Source organism: Falco rusticolus, chromosome 2 (genome assembly GCF_015220075.1).
Source record: "Falco rusticolus isolate bFalRus1 chromosome 2, bFalRus1.pri, whole genome shotgun sequence".
Classification (NCBI taxonomy): Eukaryota; Metazoa; Chordata; class Aves; order Falconiformes; family Falconidae; genus Falco; species Falco rusticolus.
Genome location: NC_051188.1, coordinates 29728656 through 29741673, shown reverse-complemented (window position 1 = coordinate 29741673; position 13018 = coordinate 29728656). Strand labels below are relative to the sequence as shown.

Below are 13018 nucleotides of genomic sequence, written 5' to 3'. Positions count from 1 at the left end.
CCCAGAGAGGTGGTAGATGCCCCATCCCTGGAAACATTCAAGGTCAGGTTGGACGGGGCTCTGAGCAACCTGATCTAGTTGGAGACATCCCTGCTTATTGCAGGGGAGTTGGGCTAGATGACCTTTAAAGGTCCCTTCGAACCCAAACTACTCTATGATTCTGTGATGATTCTACGTTTCTATGCTCAAGACTAAGCATTCTGAAAATCTGTTCATTAAAAATTAGGTCATAACCGGCAGAGGCAGCAATGAGATGCCTGACCACGCTGAGGTTGAAAAGGACTTTGAGGCCTTTTGGTGAAAGGTTGAGTGCCATGCCTGGCTCAGGAAGCTGATTTAGCATCCATCTCACTACAGCAAAACTGTGTCTTGGCTGAAAAAAGGAAAAGAAGGTATGATACTGATAGACCTTTCATCTATTTGATGTGCATAGAGTCCTGTAAGTATTCTGCCAATTTGCCACCATCCCCAGTAGTCCCTTGTTACCATAACTGATAATGAAGGATGATGCCATGACAGCACTGCCTGTACCAATGGGCTTCTTTATCCTAGGATAGGCTGGGCCCCAGCACTTCTGTCAGTCTAGCTGTGACTGATTCAAGCTCCCTCTCTTTTTTCCTTTATAAACTAGCAGAAATACTCCAGGCTTCAACACTAAAACCTCTGTGCAGAAAGGTGAGAGACTTGGCTTTAACTCAGTCTGACCAGAGCAAGCATCCCAAAACTGTGTGGGTTCTTCACCAAGATGCTCCATGTGCCAGTCTTTGATATCACTATAAACTTCCACCACTGAAGGAGGTCATATTGAAGTCTTCTGGTCTCACCTGTCTTGACTCCCTTAACAGCTGCTTTCTCAAGCAGAACTGTGGTGCTGAAACAGAGCAAGAAAGGTTTCATAAGGCTGATTAATGAGGCACTTCTTTCGTCCTCAACTTCTTCACATCAGTCTATAGGCTCCTTCTCTATTGCTTTTTTATTTGATGATTCTCTGAATTTTTAGGTGGCTCAGGCAGTATTTAGTGTTTTCCTTGGCATACAAATTCCCAGAGGCTAATAATCCCCAAGAGAAAAAGGAAGCCCGCATTCTTAGCTGAAGCAGGAGTATCTAACAAGTCAACGAGCCCACATCAAAAGATAGATAATCTGCAAAAGACAGATAATCTGCAAGTGACTATTGTTTTGTTTAACCTCCTAATTTTTCAGTGATGAATCTCAGTGTTTGGAATTGGCTTTTTTTTTTTTTTTTCAATTCTTAGCCCCACTCTCTCCACCTCTTTCCCACTTTGGTCACAGAAGGAGTTGTTGAGATGGTCTTAATCTAAGTGCTAGCCATAACCCAGCAGAATTCCCAGTTTGCTCTTTCTAGATGTTTGTAGCAGTTATTAATATTTACCTTTCCTGCAGTGGTTTTGGAGGACTAACAGATGGTTTTGGAGTACTGTATCTACAGATATTCCAAGGGTGGAGTACTTGTGTTATTTCACTAATGTGTTTGGCCTCTCTAGTGGCCACTTTAGAGCTTCTAATCTGTGGATGAAATGGAGCCCAAAATCATGCATAATTTTTGCCACATAGTTCCACAATACATCAGGAGCTGGACTTCCCCTTTACTACATGCCAGTTAAGAACTACACTCTCATCATCTTTTCCACCTATTTCCCCTTCTGATGTAGCCAGCATGTTGGAATCCTTCATAAAAACATGTCATTTATACTTATGCAACATAAGGATTTGCTATTGCAGACAACTTGCTTAGAGTTTACTGGCACCAACAAGAGCAAAGCATACAATGGTAAATGGAAGCTAATTTCTTGAGCCAGCTTGATGCTGGGGGTCTTTGTATTTGCTGTTTCCTAACTGAAAATTATATGGAAGGTTCTGCAGGTATCAGCATTTTGCTATAATCATTTCCATATAGCCAAATAGAGGAATTCAAGATTTTGGTTTCTGCACCTGAATTTGCAGGATTTTAGAGCAAACTGAAAGACCTCTGAACAATATCCTTCTACATTTACATCTTGAAGTGTAAAGCTCTTGAGGGTGGTGACTCGTAAAGCATTTCTTCCTTCCTCAGAGGTCCAACTAGCAAATGGAAACAAGGTCTGCAATTCCAGTGAGGAAGCTGGCATGAGGGGTGGGGGGGTGTCAGGGCCTACACCACATTACATGATGATGGATTGATGGGACCACATCAATGGACCTTGAGAGCTGTGTGGCGCTCTGGGTAAGAGGAGATGGCAGGAACAGAGGAACATTGTTAGCTAACCCACCCATGGGGCAAGAGAGACCTCAAAACTAAGGACAACAGCCTGGAGGTGTCTGGGGGCTCACAGCTGAAGCCAAGCAGGTGAACGTGGCTTCCTGATGAGAAATCTTCAGCCAGTGGAAAGTCATCAAAGCCTCCATCTGCTCCTGCACTTAAATCAAAGTCACAAGGTGTCACGCCGTAACACAAACAGAAATAAAGTCCGGCTCACCTGCAAGTTATATATATAAAAAGCAAGGCAGGCCTTGCTAATGCCATGTAGTTCCCTTTGCAGCTCCTGATTGTTTTTTAAGTCTGGAAGAAATTACCCAAATCTAGATGTGTTATAAGCTGAAGCCAGAGCACCTGTCTTTGCCTTTTCTGTCACCAGCTCCATGATAACTCCAGTGGTAAAATCAGTCAAAGGAGTAAGAAGGAGCAGTTAGCATTTCCTCCACAAATGCTAAAAGCAGCACCAAATGATGTGCATGAATCATCACATCTACTCTTATACAAGCTAGGATAAAAGTGTAGGAGTCATGCAAACTGGGATAAGCCATCAGGCTCTGGGACATAATACATCTCCTAAAGTTAAGCAGAAAGTGTTCCATGAGCAAGTCATTGCATAGTGACACATCGTGTGGGGTTTGCAACTGTCTTCAAAGCATCTGCACTAACAACTGCCAGAGGCAGAACACCAGATTGCAGAAGGCATTTGACTAACCTGCAATGGCAATTCCTATCTCACTACAGGTTATATTCTACTCCCATTTCAGGTTTTCTTTCAGAGGGCTGTCAGGGTGTATTCATGTCCCTGCTATGAGCATGTATCAACAATGTCACTCAAAGGCAAGAAGTTTACATCCAGTGTTAGGTTTGCCGGGTAATGAAATTGTCCTTTTAATGCATGTTTAATCAGAGTGATTTCTCTGGTGCTGTAATTCATGTGTGATGAAATGATGATGTCTTACTTCCACAGATTATATGAGTATCTTTGTGTTTAATGCACTCACACTTCTTGTGTTGTGCAGTAACACAAGTTACTGCTCCTTTTGTTTTGCCTCCTGCAACAATACTCAGAAGACCATATTCTTAAGAGTAGCAATTAGCACATTGCAGTGGTACAAACATCAATTAATCCCCATGGTGATGAGATCCCAAAGGCAAAGCGTGTGCTAATAAACTGAACAATGCCAGGAAACATTTCTGGGCACTGAGACTCAGTCATCTATATTGCTAACGTGTCATAGCCCTTCCAGGCACATACTCAGCCCAGCCCAACCACCACTATCTCAAACACTTCTCAGTTTGGGAGTTAGCATGGGACACTGACTATTCCCCCCAAGCAGTTTGGATGTGGTCACCTGCCTCTGAAGATCTGCACAGTGAAAGTGCAGTGCAGCCCATCCTTTGCTCAGTGTCCTTATTTCTATATGACAGTTAATTTACCAGTGTTGATAGCTGAATTTCTCCTATCTCATGCTCACATCTTATCTTCATTCCCTGTACTCCTGCATTTCCTATTCTTACCAGCCCTCTCTTCTGCTTTACCACATTAACAGAGCATGCTGCTGATGGGTTGGCAAGGTTAGCCATCATTCTTTATGTGCTCCCATAGGCAAGGTGTTAAGGGCTGCAGGACTGACAGAAGGTGCTGGATGTTACATTTTCTCATGTCCACCTTCACTCAGAGTCAGGCACTACATCTGCTGGACAAAGAGTGGGATCTTAAATAGCCAGTGATCTGAGAGGGGTGAAAGACTGATGAGGGGGAAAGTCCTAGAGAAGAGTGGGGTCAGTCCCCTTCACAGAGCCAGAGCTGTGTGCCTTTGGATGCTCCCTCCAGTGCAAATGGATGCTGTCTGCCATTTTCTGTGATTACATTCTTAAACCAGCCTTTTCTTAGGAGCCATCAGGTGCAGAGGAGACTTTCCAGGCAGGCTAACAAATGCTTTCTGGGTTCAGGAGGAGCAGGGGGATTAGGAAACATGCTTATGTTTACAACCTTGCAGTGGAAATAGGTTGCCCTTTTCTTTGCCTAAATGATTTGTGGATGAAGCCACAAATTAGCCACTGCAGAGATTTATACAGTTTCCTCTGACTAAGCCTCATCCACCCTGCATGCCTTACCACAGCTCCCCCTCACAAGTGCTCCATAGGGGCTCTGGCACAGAGGGCCAGACCAAGGTCAGGATACCTTTGAAATGATTAAAACAGGGCCTAAATTAAGCTCATACAGCATCGAAACACTGTGGTGTCCCCATGCAGATGTCCCTCTCTCCCCAGCAGCTCCCTTGTGTCGTCTAGTGCTGCATGACATGCAGCAGCATAAGCAGAGGCTTCCTCCACCTCAGCACACACCATATTGGCACCTCCTTCCCTTTACAGGTGGCTGCAGGTTTCCTGCTGCCTATGTTCAACCTCCCACAGATGGAAGCAGTAAGAGGTAGCTTATCTACATTGTCATACGCAGGAAGGATTAAGTTTGCAATTTTTTAGCACTCTGCATGCTAGCAGGTCTACAACAGGTTTGCTGGCTTTATGGTTGCAGTTTTCATCCTCCTGTGAGAAGATGCATGTGCTTCCTGCAGGAGGAAAAGGCTTTTCTCACTTTATCACCTCACTGTCATGGATCTCCGTCCACCACTCACTAGTTTGTGGAGAAAAAACAAAGTCTTCAGCATTGCTTCTGTCCATCAAGAGAAAGGGTTGAGCTGGCACTTTGCCACGCTTGGCAAGTGTGGGTTGATACAAACTGTCTGAGGTTTTTTATAGCACCTATCACTGGAGTATCAAAGTGCTGGAATGTTGTTAGTCATGTTCGACTCCCCATTGATCTTATCACCGAAGGCCAATCCGACCAGAGACCATTGGTCTCCCATGTGGTATTGCTTAGAGAGTTTGTTTCATCAGATGGGCTGATCTGTAGCCAGTGCTGGGATAGTCTTTAACACTGGGGTCAGATTGCAGGCTTTAATTAGTACTGATGATAAACACACTGTTCGTACCAGCTTTTTGCAAGATGACTTTAGTGCTGTTTATAGACTTGTTTTCTTAAATTGATTTGTTTCATGTAGTGAACCTGCCAGTGCTTAAGGAGGTCTATGGACAATGCAAGTCTTGAAATTGAGGTAAAAAAGTCCTGAGACAGGTGGAACTCTTGTAGGAAAAGGATTAATAAGAGGCCTGTGATGTTTAGAAATAGCTGACTCTGCCATTCGGAGTTGACTGACAGTTTTGTCCATGATCTATATAATAGTTATATTAGACCTTTTAAATTTCAATATATTTTTATGCTTTGGCACTCTCCAGACACATTGAAATAAATCTTGTGGGTTTTTGCATGTTGCAACAACTGGGTGCGTGCTACTGTGGTCAGTTTTAATAGGTATTAATACAGTGAGTAGCAAGCAAATTATAACTGTTTCACATTAGACATAATTTTACAGCAGACAATTTTATAAGGAGAACGGAATGAATCAAATACAGTAATTTGTATTAAAATATCTTTTACATTCCCTGTGTTCCAGTGGAACCGATGACAAGCCTAGAGAAGCATGCTAGGACAAACAGACCAGAAAATTAAATTCTTTTAGCTTTCATATGCCACAGCAGGAATAATTTGCTGCTTTGCTTTTTTTTTTTTTTTTTTTTTTCTCCCTTCCTCAGCCTTTATTTTCATTTTCCTTTTTGGAGAGAGGATTACAATGTAATCATACATTTCTAAATCCTATCAAAAATACTTCTTTTTTTTTCAGTTTCATAGAATTGTGATGTGGTTTAGGTTTGTTTGGGTAGACTCTAACATGGTATGTGTGATAGATGGCATTTACTAGCATGTGAAGAAAGCCAAATGGTTAAAGTCAAGGTTGCAATCTCAGGACTCTGGGTCTTTGGGGAATGTTTATTCTCTCAGTTAAGCATTTACATATATTTGCCAGATGTCCAAGATCAGACTGCGTTTTTGACATGCAACCCATGCTAACGGAGTTGTGCTCAAGCTCTAGCTACCCCTGAAAGCAGAGCACTTCAACACGGGGAGCGCCTCTGGGCTGAGGCATTGGCAGCTTTGAGCTCACTGTGGCCCGTTAGTCAGGAGCTGCCTGCAAAGGCTCTGAAGGGCTTCATGGCTGCTGGCAACAGTCGAGCCTTCAAAGTCAAGTCTTCCTTAGGATAAAGTGAAACTCCTTCAGCCTGATTTTAGGTGCCCATAGATTTAGTGTTTTATCTGAGTCACTCACCTAGCTATAATCAAGGCAGAGAGAGATACATCTGTAAGGGTGCCATTCACCCCAGACCTCTGTAGGTATTCAAGACCAGCGGGAAGATTGGTGCCTGCCTGTCCATCAACTACAAGGAGATCCCAAATAAAGGGCTTGGCTAGATGTCTAACATTTAGATAGCTGCACTATAGGCCCAAGCTGTTGGTGGGCTGTTGCTGGGGCACAGTCAACCATCTACATGGGAAGCATGGAGTGATGGAGGTCACCATGGCATGTAGGTTTTGGTTTTTTAGCCCTTTACTTGGAGCAGATACAGCTGGTTCACGTCGCTGAGCCAGTCATAAATCAGAACAATTACTGCTTTCTTCACCAGATCTTTACCACTTATAAAATAAGGGCTATCAAAATATTTGTGATGGTTGTTACACAAGGCTGATGCATGATTATTAGTCAGTGTATGCAAAGAGCTGTGCAATTCGTGTGGAGCCTTTCTTTGGTTTAGGGATTTCCATTGCATTCATCCCTTGCTCCAAAGTCCTGACCTCAGAAACACTTCTGCATTTCCCTTTTTTATGTGAGGAGTTTCACTGATGAGCTAAGCTCTGATACCACTCGCTGCATGGTTACTTATTCCTACTCTGTTTATAAACCAGGAACATTTCTCAGAAGTTCAAAAGCTCGAGGCACTGTATACACTTATGTGAGAAAACAGGTATATTTCTATTTGAAGTGTCCTTATATCTTGGTAATAGAAATAGAAAATATTTTGCTTTCAACTAGTACAAGGTTTGTAAATATATAATAATAAGAAAAAATTACTAGAACTTTTTTCTTCCCCCTTTCCTGTTTATTAATAGTCATTAATGCTGTTTCTCTGGAGAAGAGTTTAATTTTTGTACTACTGGTACTGGTGATATCTAGAGCTAAGTGGTGGGAAAGCTTAAAAAAAGATGTCACATTTCTTTTTCATAGGTGTTTTGTTGTTTTTTTTTTCAGATGGTCTGCTATGATGTTCTGCATGCCTAACTTTGAGATACTGAAACCCAGCAAAAAGAAGTTTTACTGACCATTTTTTTTTCTTTTTTCAAAAACTTGTTTTCTCATCAGTGTCACAACATGGTCAATTTTTGAGATTTCATCAGATATATGTATGGCAATGAGACTTTTTTGTTACTGAAGCCTCAGTTTATACAATCATGTCATTACATGGAGGCTTGCATTTCAGGAGAAAAAAGTTGTGTGTGGACACAGGACCTAGAAACTACACTCTGACTTTAGACTTTACATAAAAGCAACCTCAGCTGTGCTTCAAAAGAAAATAGCTTGGTTTTCCAGCCAGTCTCATTAGGGGGGAGGGAGGTCATAATTTTTAAGTTCCTGAGGCTGTCAAAGCTCAAGCTAATATCAGGATGCATTGCTGTTAACTTCCTCATTAGTCTTGTATTACCCTAGGTCTGGGAACTGCTTACAGGAATTGATGCTTTCAGCTTGTGGTAGAAATTGAAGCTGCTTTCATTTGGCATATCTCCTTAGGAACCAAAATAGAAACAGCTCCCCGAGGAGGGATGAGGAGGCAGAGTGTGCTGCTGCCCCCAGAGCCTTTCACAATCCGACTGCAAACACCCTGGGGGAGCAGCCGCCCTCCCGTGCACCTGGATGGGAAGGAGAGAAAGTGTCCCTGCACTTCGGAGCCAGCCAGCTTTCCCTCTTCTTCTTTCTGCCACATGTATGCAGTTCAGCTGCTCGCTGCAGTTTCCGTACATGAGTGCAGCCATAGAGTGGTCACACAGTTCTGCTGGTCCGTGACATTATTTCACGGTCGTTAAAAGTTGTTGCTTTTGTATTAACATTTTACACTAGATTTTTAAGGGGGCAAAACAACCTGTTTCTTTACAGTGAAATCGAAGGCTCAGATCTTTAACTGCATGCTATGACCCCTCAGGGAGAATGACAGGGGTAGAGAGGCAGCCACAGGTCTCCAACAGGGTCATACTTGTGTGTAGGAAGGCTGTGCCCCGGTCCCAGCCGTGCCAGAGTACTCTGCCTGAGCAACATATCTCCTTCATCACACCGTACTTGTAAAACAGCTATAATAACTTCTGCACACCTGTCTACGCCATGCAGAATTGTGGACTGTTGCGGCTGCAGAGCATTACTAATATGTCAAGACCCATATAAATAAATGTCAGGCCGAGCTACCTGGGGACTCTCCTTGCAAGTCAGGTGAGTACAACATGGCCTTGAGGCTTTTCCCTGTGTCATCTTGTGAGACCCTCTCCTTTTCCAAAGAGCAGGAAAGTCTGCTGTTCTCTTGATCCTTTCAACATTTTCTTCTTTCAGACAGTCTCAGTTTGGTTTGGTCTGTTCATGCTCTAACTTTAAGCCTTCAGCCAGTCCCCGACTGTCTCCTGTACTGAAAAAGCACCATGCATCACTAATATATTGTTTTCAATATGGCTCATTTTACATGTACATTACGCCATAACGAACAGTTAATAATAGCTAACAGTCATATATAGAATTCACATGAGTGGTTAAAAACAGATGCCCTCCAGCCCCCATATTTGGGCGCTAGGAGTGCTTACCTCTATGAATTGTATGAAAAGCAGGAACAGCTGTAGCAAAGTCAGCACCATTCTGCCAATGCCTTCTAGTGTCACCTGTGAGAGAGTCAGCAGCCTTCTGCAGGGGTCCTCACACCTTTTAACCAGGGGGCCGGCGCGCGGATGCAGTGGCAGGCAGTCATCTGCGGCTGCTTGGTTTCCCCCCCCCAACCCCCGGCGGGGGGGGCAGGGGGGTCTGTAAATACCGGGGGCCGGACTGGGGACCCTGGGGGGCCATATCCAGCCCACGGGCTGTAGTTTGAAGACCCCTGATATAAGGTCACTCCAGTCAAAGACTAGCTGAAAGGCCAAGCAGAAGCACCACAGAAGTCATCTAGTGTTGCCTTCCCTGCCTCTTGGCAGCATTCAGGAAAGAGACAGTTCACCTTTGGCTAGATTCTTCTCCCTTCTGATGTGGTAATCTCTTTGGATCTGCTTATTTTTAGTCTAGGCAGATGTTGAGGAGGAATCTGTGATGAATTCACACTCTTCATCTGAGTGAGCTTTCCAGGTATGTTCCCTTTGATGTTTATGCAGAGGGTGAGACTCTCATGGCTGGAAAAATGTCGCTACGTTTTCTGTGTATATAGTGCATCCATCAAAAGATGTGAAGAAGGCATTGAAATGCTGGTGGACTTCCTGGCTAGAGTAGACATAGAAGAGCAACACAGACCTATCTGCATCCATGAGATCTGCATAAAAATACCAAGTCGTTCCAGCCATTCTGAAAAAACAAAACAAATGTACAATGTGTAACACTATTCACAGTCACAGCCTTAAAGCTCTCTGCCATGACGATGACAGCAATGAATATCATGCTAAAATTTAACAACTTGGAAAGAATAATCAACCCATGCTTACAAAACAGTGACATGAAAACTCCCTAAAAATATTTGGCATCGTGGCTGTAGCCATCCCTTGTCTAGAGGGGTAGCTCCGTTCCAGCAGCCCCAGGGCTGATATGCCCCTCGTTCCCACCTAAGTAGCTGATGAAATAACTGAACTGTGTAGCACTGAGTAGCATTCTGTAGAAGGCTGCCTGAATTTGACCATAAGGTCTATCACTATGAAACAAGGTCTTAGGAGACAGTCTTTCAAAGAGCCCTGTGCTTCAGCACCATGGCGTGCACAGAAGAATGAAACATACATAGACAGAGCTGATTAAAGAGGTGACCACTCTTGACAGTTTTCCAGGACGCCAAGTCAACAGGGCACTTCTTGGGCTGGTTTATCAGAGAGGTATCCAGCAGGCAGCTGGAAAGAGGGAGCAGCCCGTATTCCCAACATTTGCCCAGGATCTCTGTGGATCTGACACCACCTGTGGAGCAAAGCTGTTGTGTTTGCAAACAGCCCGTCAACAGAGATGCTGCCAGATGAAAAATCTTTGCTGACCATCCCACATGTTGTACTGGACATGCTCATTGCCAGCTCTCTCATGTAGATATTTCAACACTACTAATGTAGACAGTCCAACATGTCGATGTCCTTACACCACCAGTGCTGCCCAAGCCCATTTTCTGGGTGATATCCAGAGCTGTCCAGAGGGCCAGTGCCACCTTCTTGTGTCCTTCAAGACCCACTTGAATCTTTTTTCAAGTATTTTGGGGAACATGGGACTGGATGGGTTTATCTGGATTTTCAGGTCAACACCCCTGCAGTTGTGGACAGCATGCTATCAGTTTAATGAAAAATGCCCAGGATAGCTTCCTCCATGCGACTCCTCAGGTCATTCCCCATCCCACTATAACAAACTCAGTCTGTGCACCATCCAAGAAAAGCAAGGCTGGAAATGGCACATATTCCTTACAACTGATGCTCATTTGGAAGAAGCTGATTGTCCACATGATCAAGCAGAGCCCTGGGCAGAGCAGATTGTGCAGCCCCCGGTGTCCAACACTGCACTGGCCAGTGCTGGTGTAGGGGAGAGGGGCTCCCACCTCCCACCACAGTACTTCCATTACTGATTTCTAACTATTTCAGCATAAAAATGTATTTGTTTGTTTCTGATTTGCTGAGATGATTTCTTGATACAAACAAAGTGCTGTATCTTAAGGTATCTGCTTTTTAAAGGTGTCTTTAATTACATAAGGTTCCCGAGAAATTAAAAGTAACAATTTAAGTAAGATGTGATTGGTTGTTTCTAGGAATAAAAATTATGGCTTTTGGCATTTCTTTCATGTTTCCTCCTTTTCAGTGGAGATTCTGCTGTTACCTTGTTCCACTGGAGATTCTTTCTGAGTTTTGAATTCCTCCCTCTGCCTCTCCCCCTCCTCATGGACCGTTTTTCTGTTTTCTACCAAAAACGCAAGCAGCAGTGAAGTTTCACAGGATATACCCAACCAGACCTGAATGAATTCTTGATAGCCCACATGCACAGGGGCAGACTTTCTCCACATGCAATGATACTTCTTTGCAAGTTCTTCAGAGTCACAATAAAATGATGCTATATGGGACATGCTGACAGGCTCATATGTCTGATTAGTTCTTTGGCTAAGAACTTCCCCTTTTCAGGACATTCAAGAGCCCTTGGTCCATGAATGCCTTTGGTTCCCTGCATCTCCAAGGTGCTATCTGTATAGTGGTGAGTTCCTACAGCTGCTGCTCTAAGTGCTCACATAAAACCTCTGCTAGACTGAGTGCAAGTCAAAGCAGCCCCTGAGCAGGCTTAACTCATTCAGCAGCGTGCTGGGGAACAGCTCTCAATGTTTCTTTTTACAGCTTGGCTTTTCCTGCACTCAGTCTATACAGTCTGCAACTTTCACGTATTCCCCCTGGCTCCATGTGGACCATGATTTGATTGACCACTGATCCATGCAGACCTCCTGGAAATAGCCTTCAATCCTATGTGCTTAGAGAAAAAGACATCTAAAAGAAGCCACAGGTTCCTGGGCTGTGAGAGGACACACAGGGAGAAAGAGTCCACTACAGAAAGAGCCCATCCTTGTGCAAAAGCCTGTCCCACCTCACAGCCAGGGATGTGGGAGGAGACATGGCTTTACATGAGGTGAACAACCCCTGCCCCAGGGCCCTTTAGAGTCCCTGGCTTTGCACGTCTCCACACATTGTCCCCACGTGCAGCCACAAGTGTCAGCAGTAGCAGAGGGTCCTCCAGCCTTGGTTATACTTTGGAGCTACATTTCTTAATTGTTTCTTAAGTTCATCTTAGGCAAATACCATTTGAGCATAATTTTATTTTCACAGGGGACAGATTAAACCAATAATAATTATAATGACACATATTAGGTACAGCTGTTCTATTTTGTTCCCCTAAGCAGGCCTGCAGCGTTGTTTTCTAATGGAAGCCCTGATCCTACAAATCTGAGTAAATTTTAGACATGGTAATATTTCCTTTGGAGCTGGTTGAAGCTGCACAAATGTGCAAAGCTGAGCCTTACTACAAGTATTTTCAGGATTGAGCCCATAGTTTGAATGCCCCGGTTTAGCTTAGTTTTTCCCCATACTTCAGAAAAAAAGAAATTACCAAACATTACCACAAACAGGGCCAAGGAATCCCCTGTTACTTTTCCTGACCAAATTTTGATGAATATGTAATGGTAGTCATGGCAGTAAAATGGCCTTTCTCACTTTGGAAATACTCTTGCAAAAGTCTGTTTATCATTGTTTGTGTCTCGTCTTAATGTTGTACAAATCTGAAAGGCTCTGTGTTTTAAAATTTAACAGGAATGAAGTTTTGGAGTTTTTTTCCCTAAAACTAGAACCCAGTAGGTTACCTAAAATACAGAAACAAACATGAGGTAACTTCCCAGTCAATCTCCTTAATATGTAGCTGAACATGGTGAATTTATATGCTGTGGAGTAAGTGGCAGACTCCTCTCCCTTTTTCCATTTATATGTATAATACATAAAAAGTAACAGAACCCAAAATAAGAAAATGGAAATGAAGAGAAACTGAGGGCTACCACAGGAACCTATAGGAAATTCTTTAT

The 13018-nt window shown here is 43.5% G+C and overlaps 1 long non-coding RNA gene across 1 annotated transcript; it reads left to right on the top strand.

Annotated features, from left to right (window-relative positions):
• The first annotated feature begins 8644 nt into the window (after positions 1 to 8644).
• On the top strand, positions 8645 to 11226 carry LOC119142749. Its single transcript, XR_005102404.1, has 3 exons — positions 8645 to 8691; positions 9518 to 9582; positions 11216 to 11226. It is a non-coding gene; the product is annotated as an uncharacterized LOC119142749 (long non-coding RNA).
• Positions 11227 to 13018: the final 1792 nt, after the last annotated feature.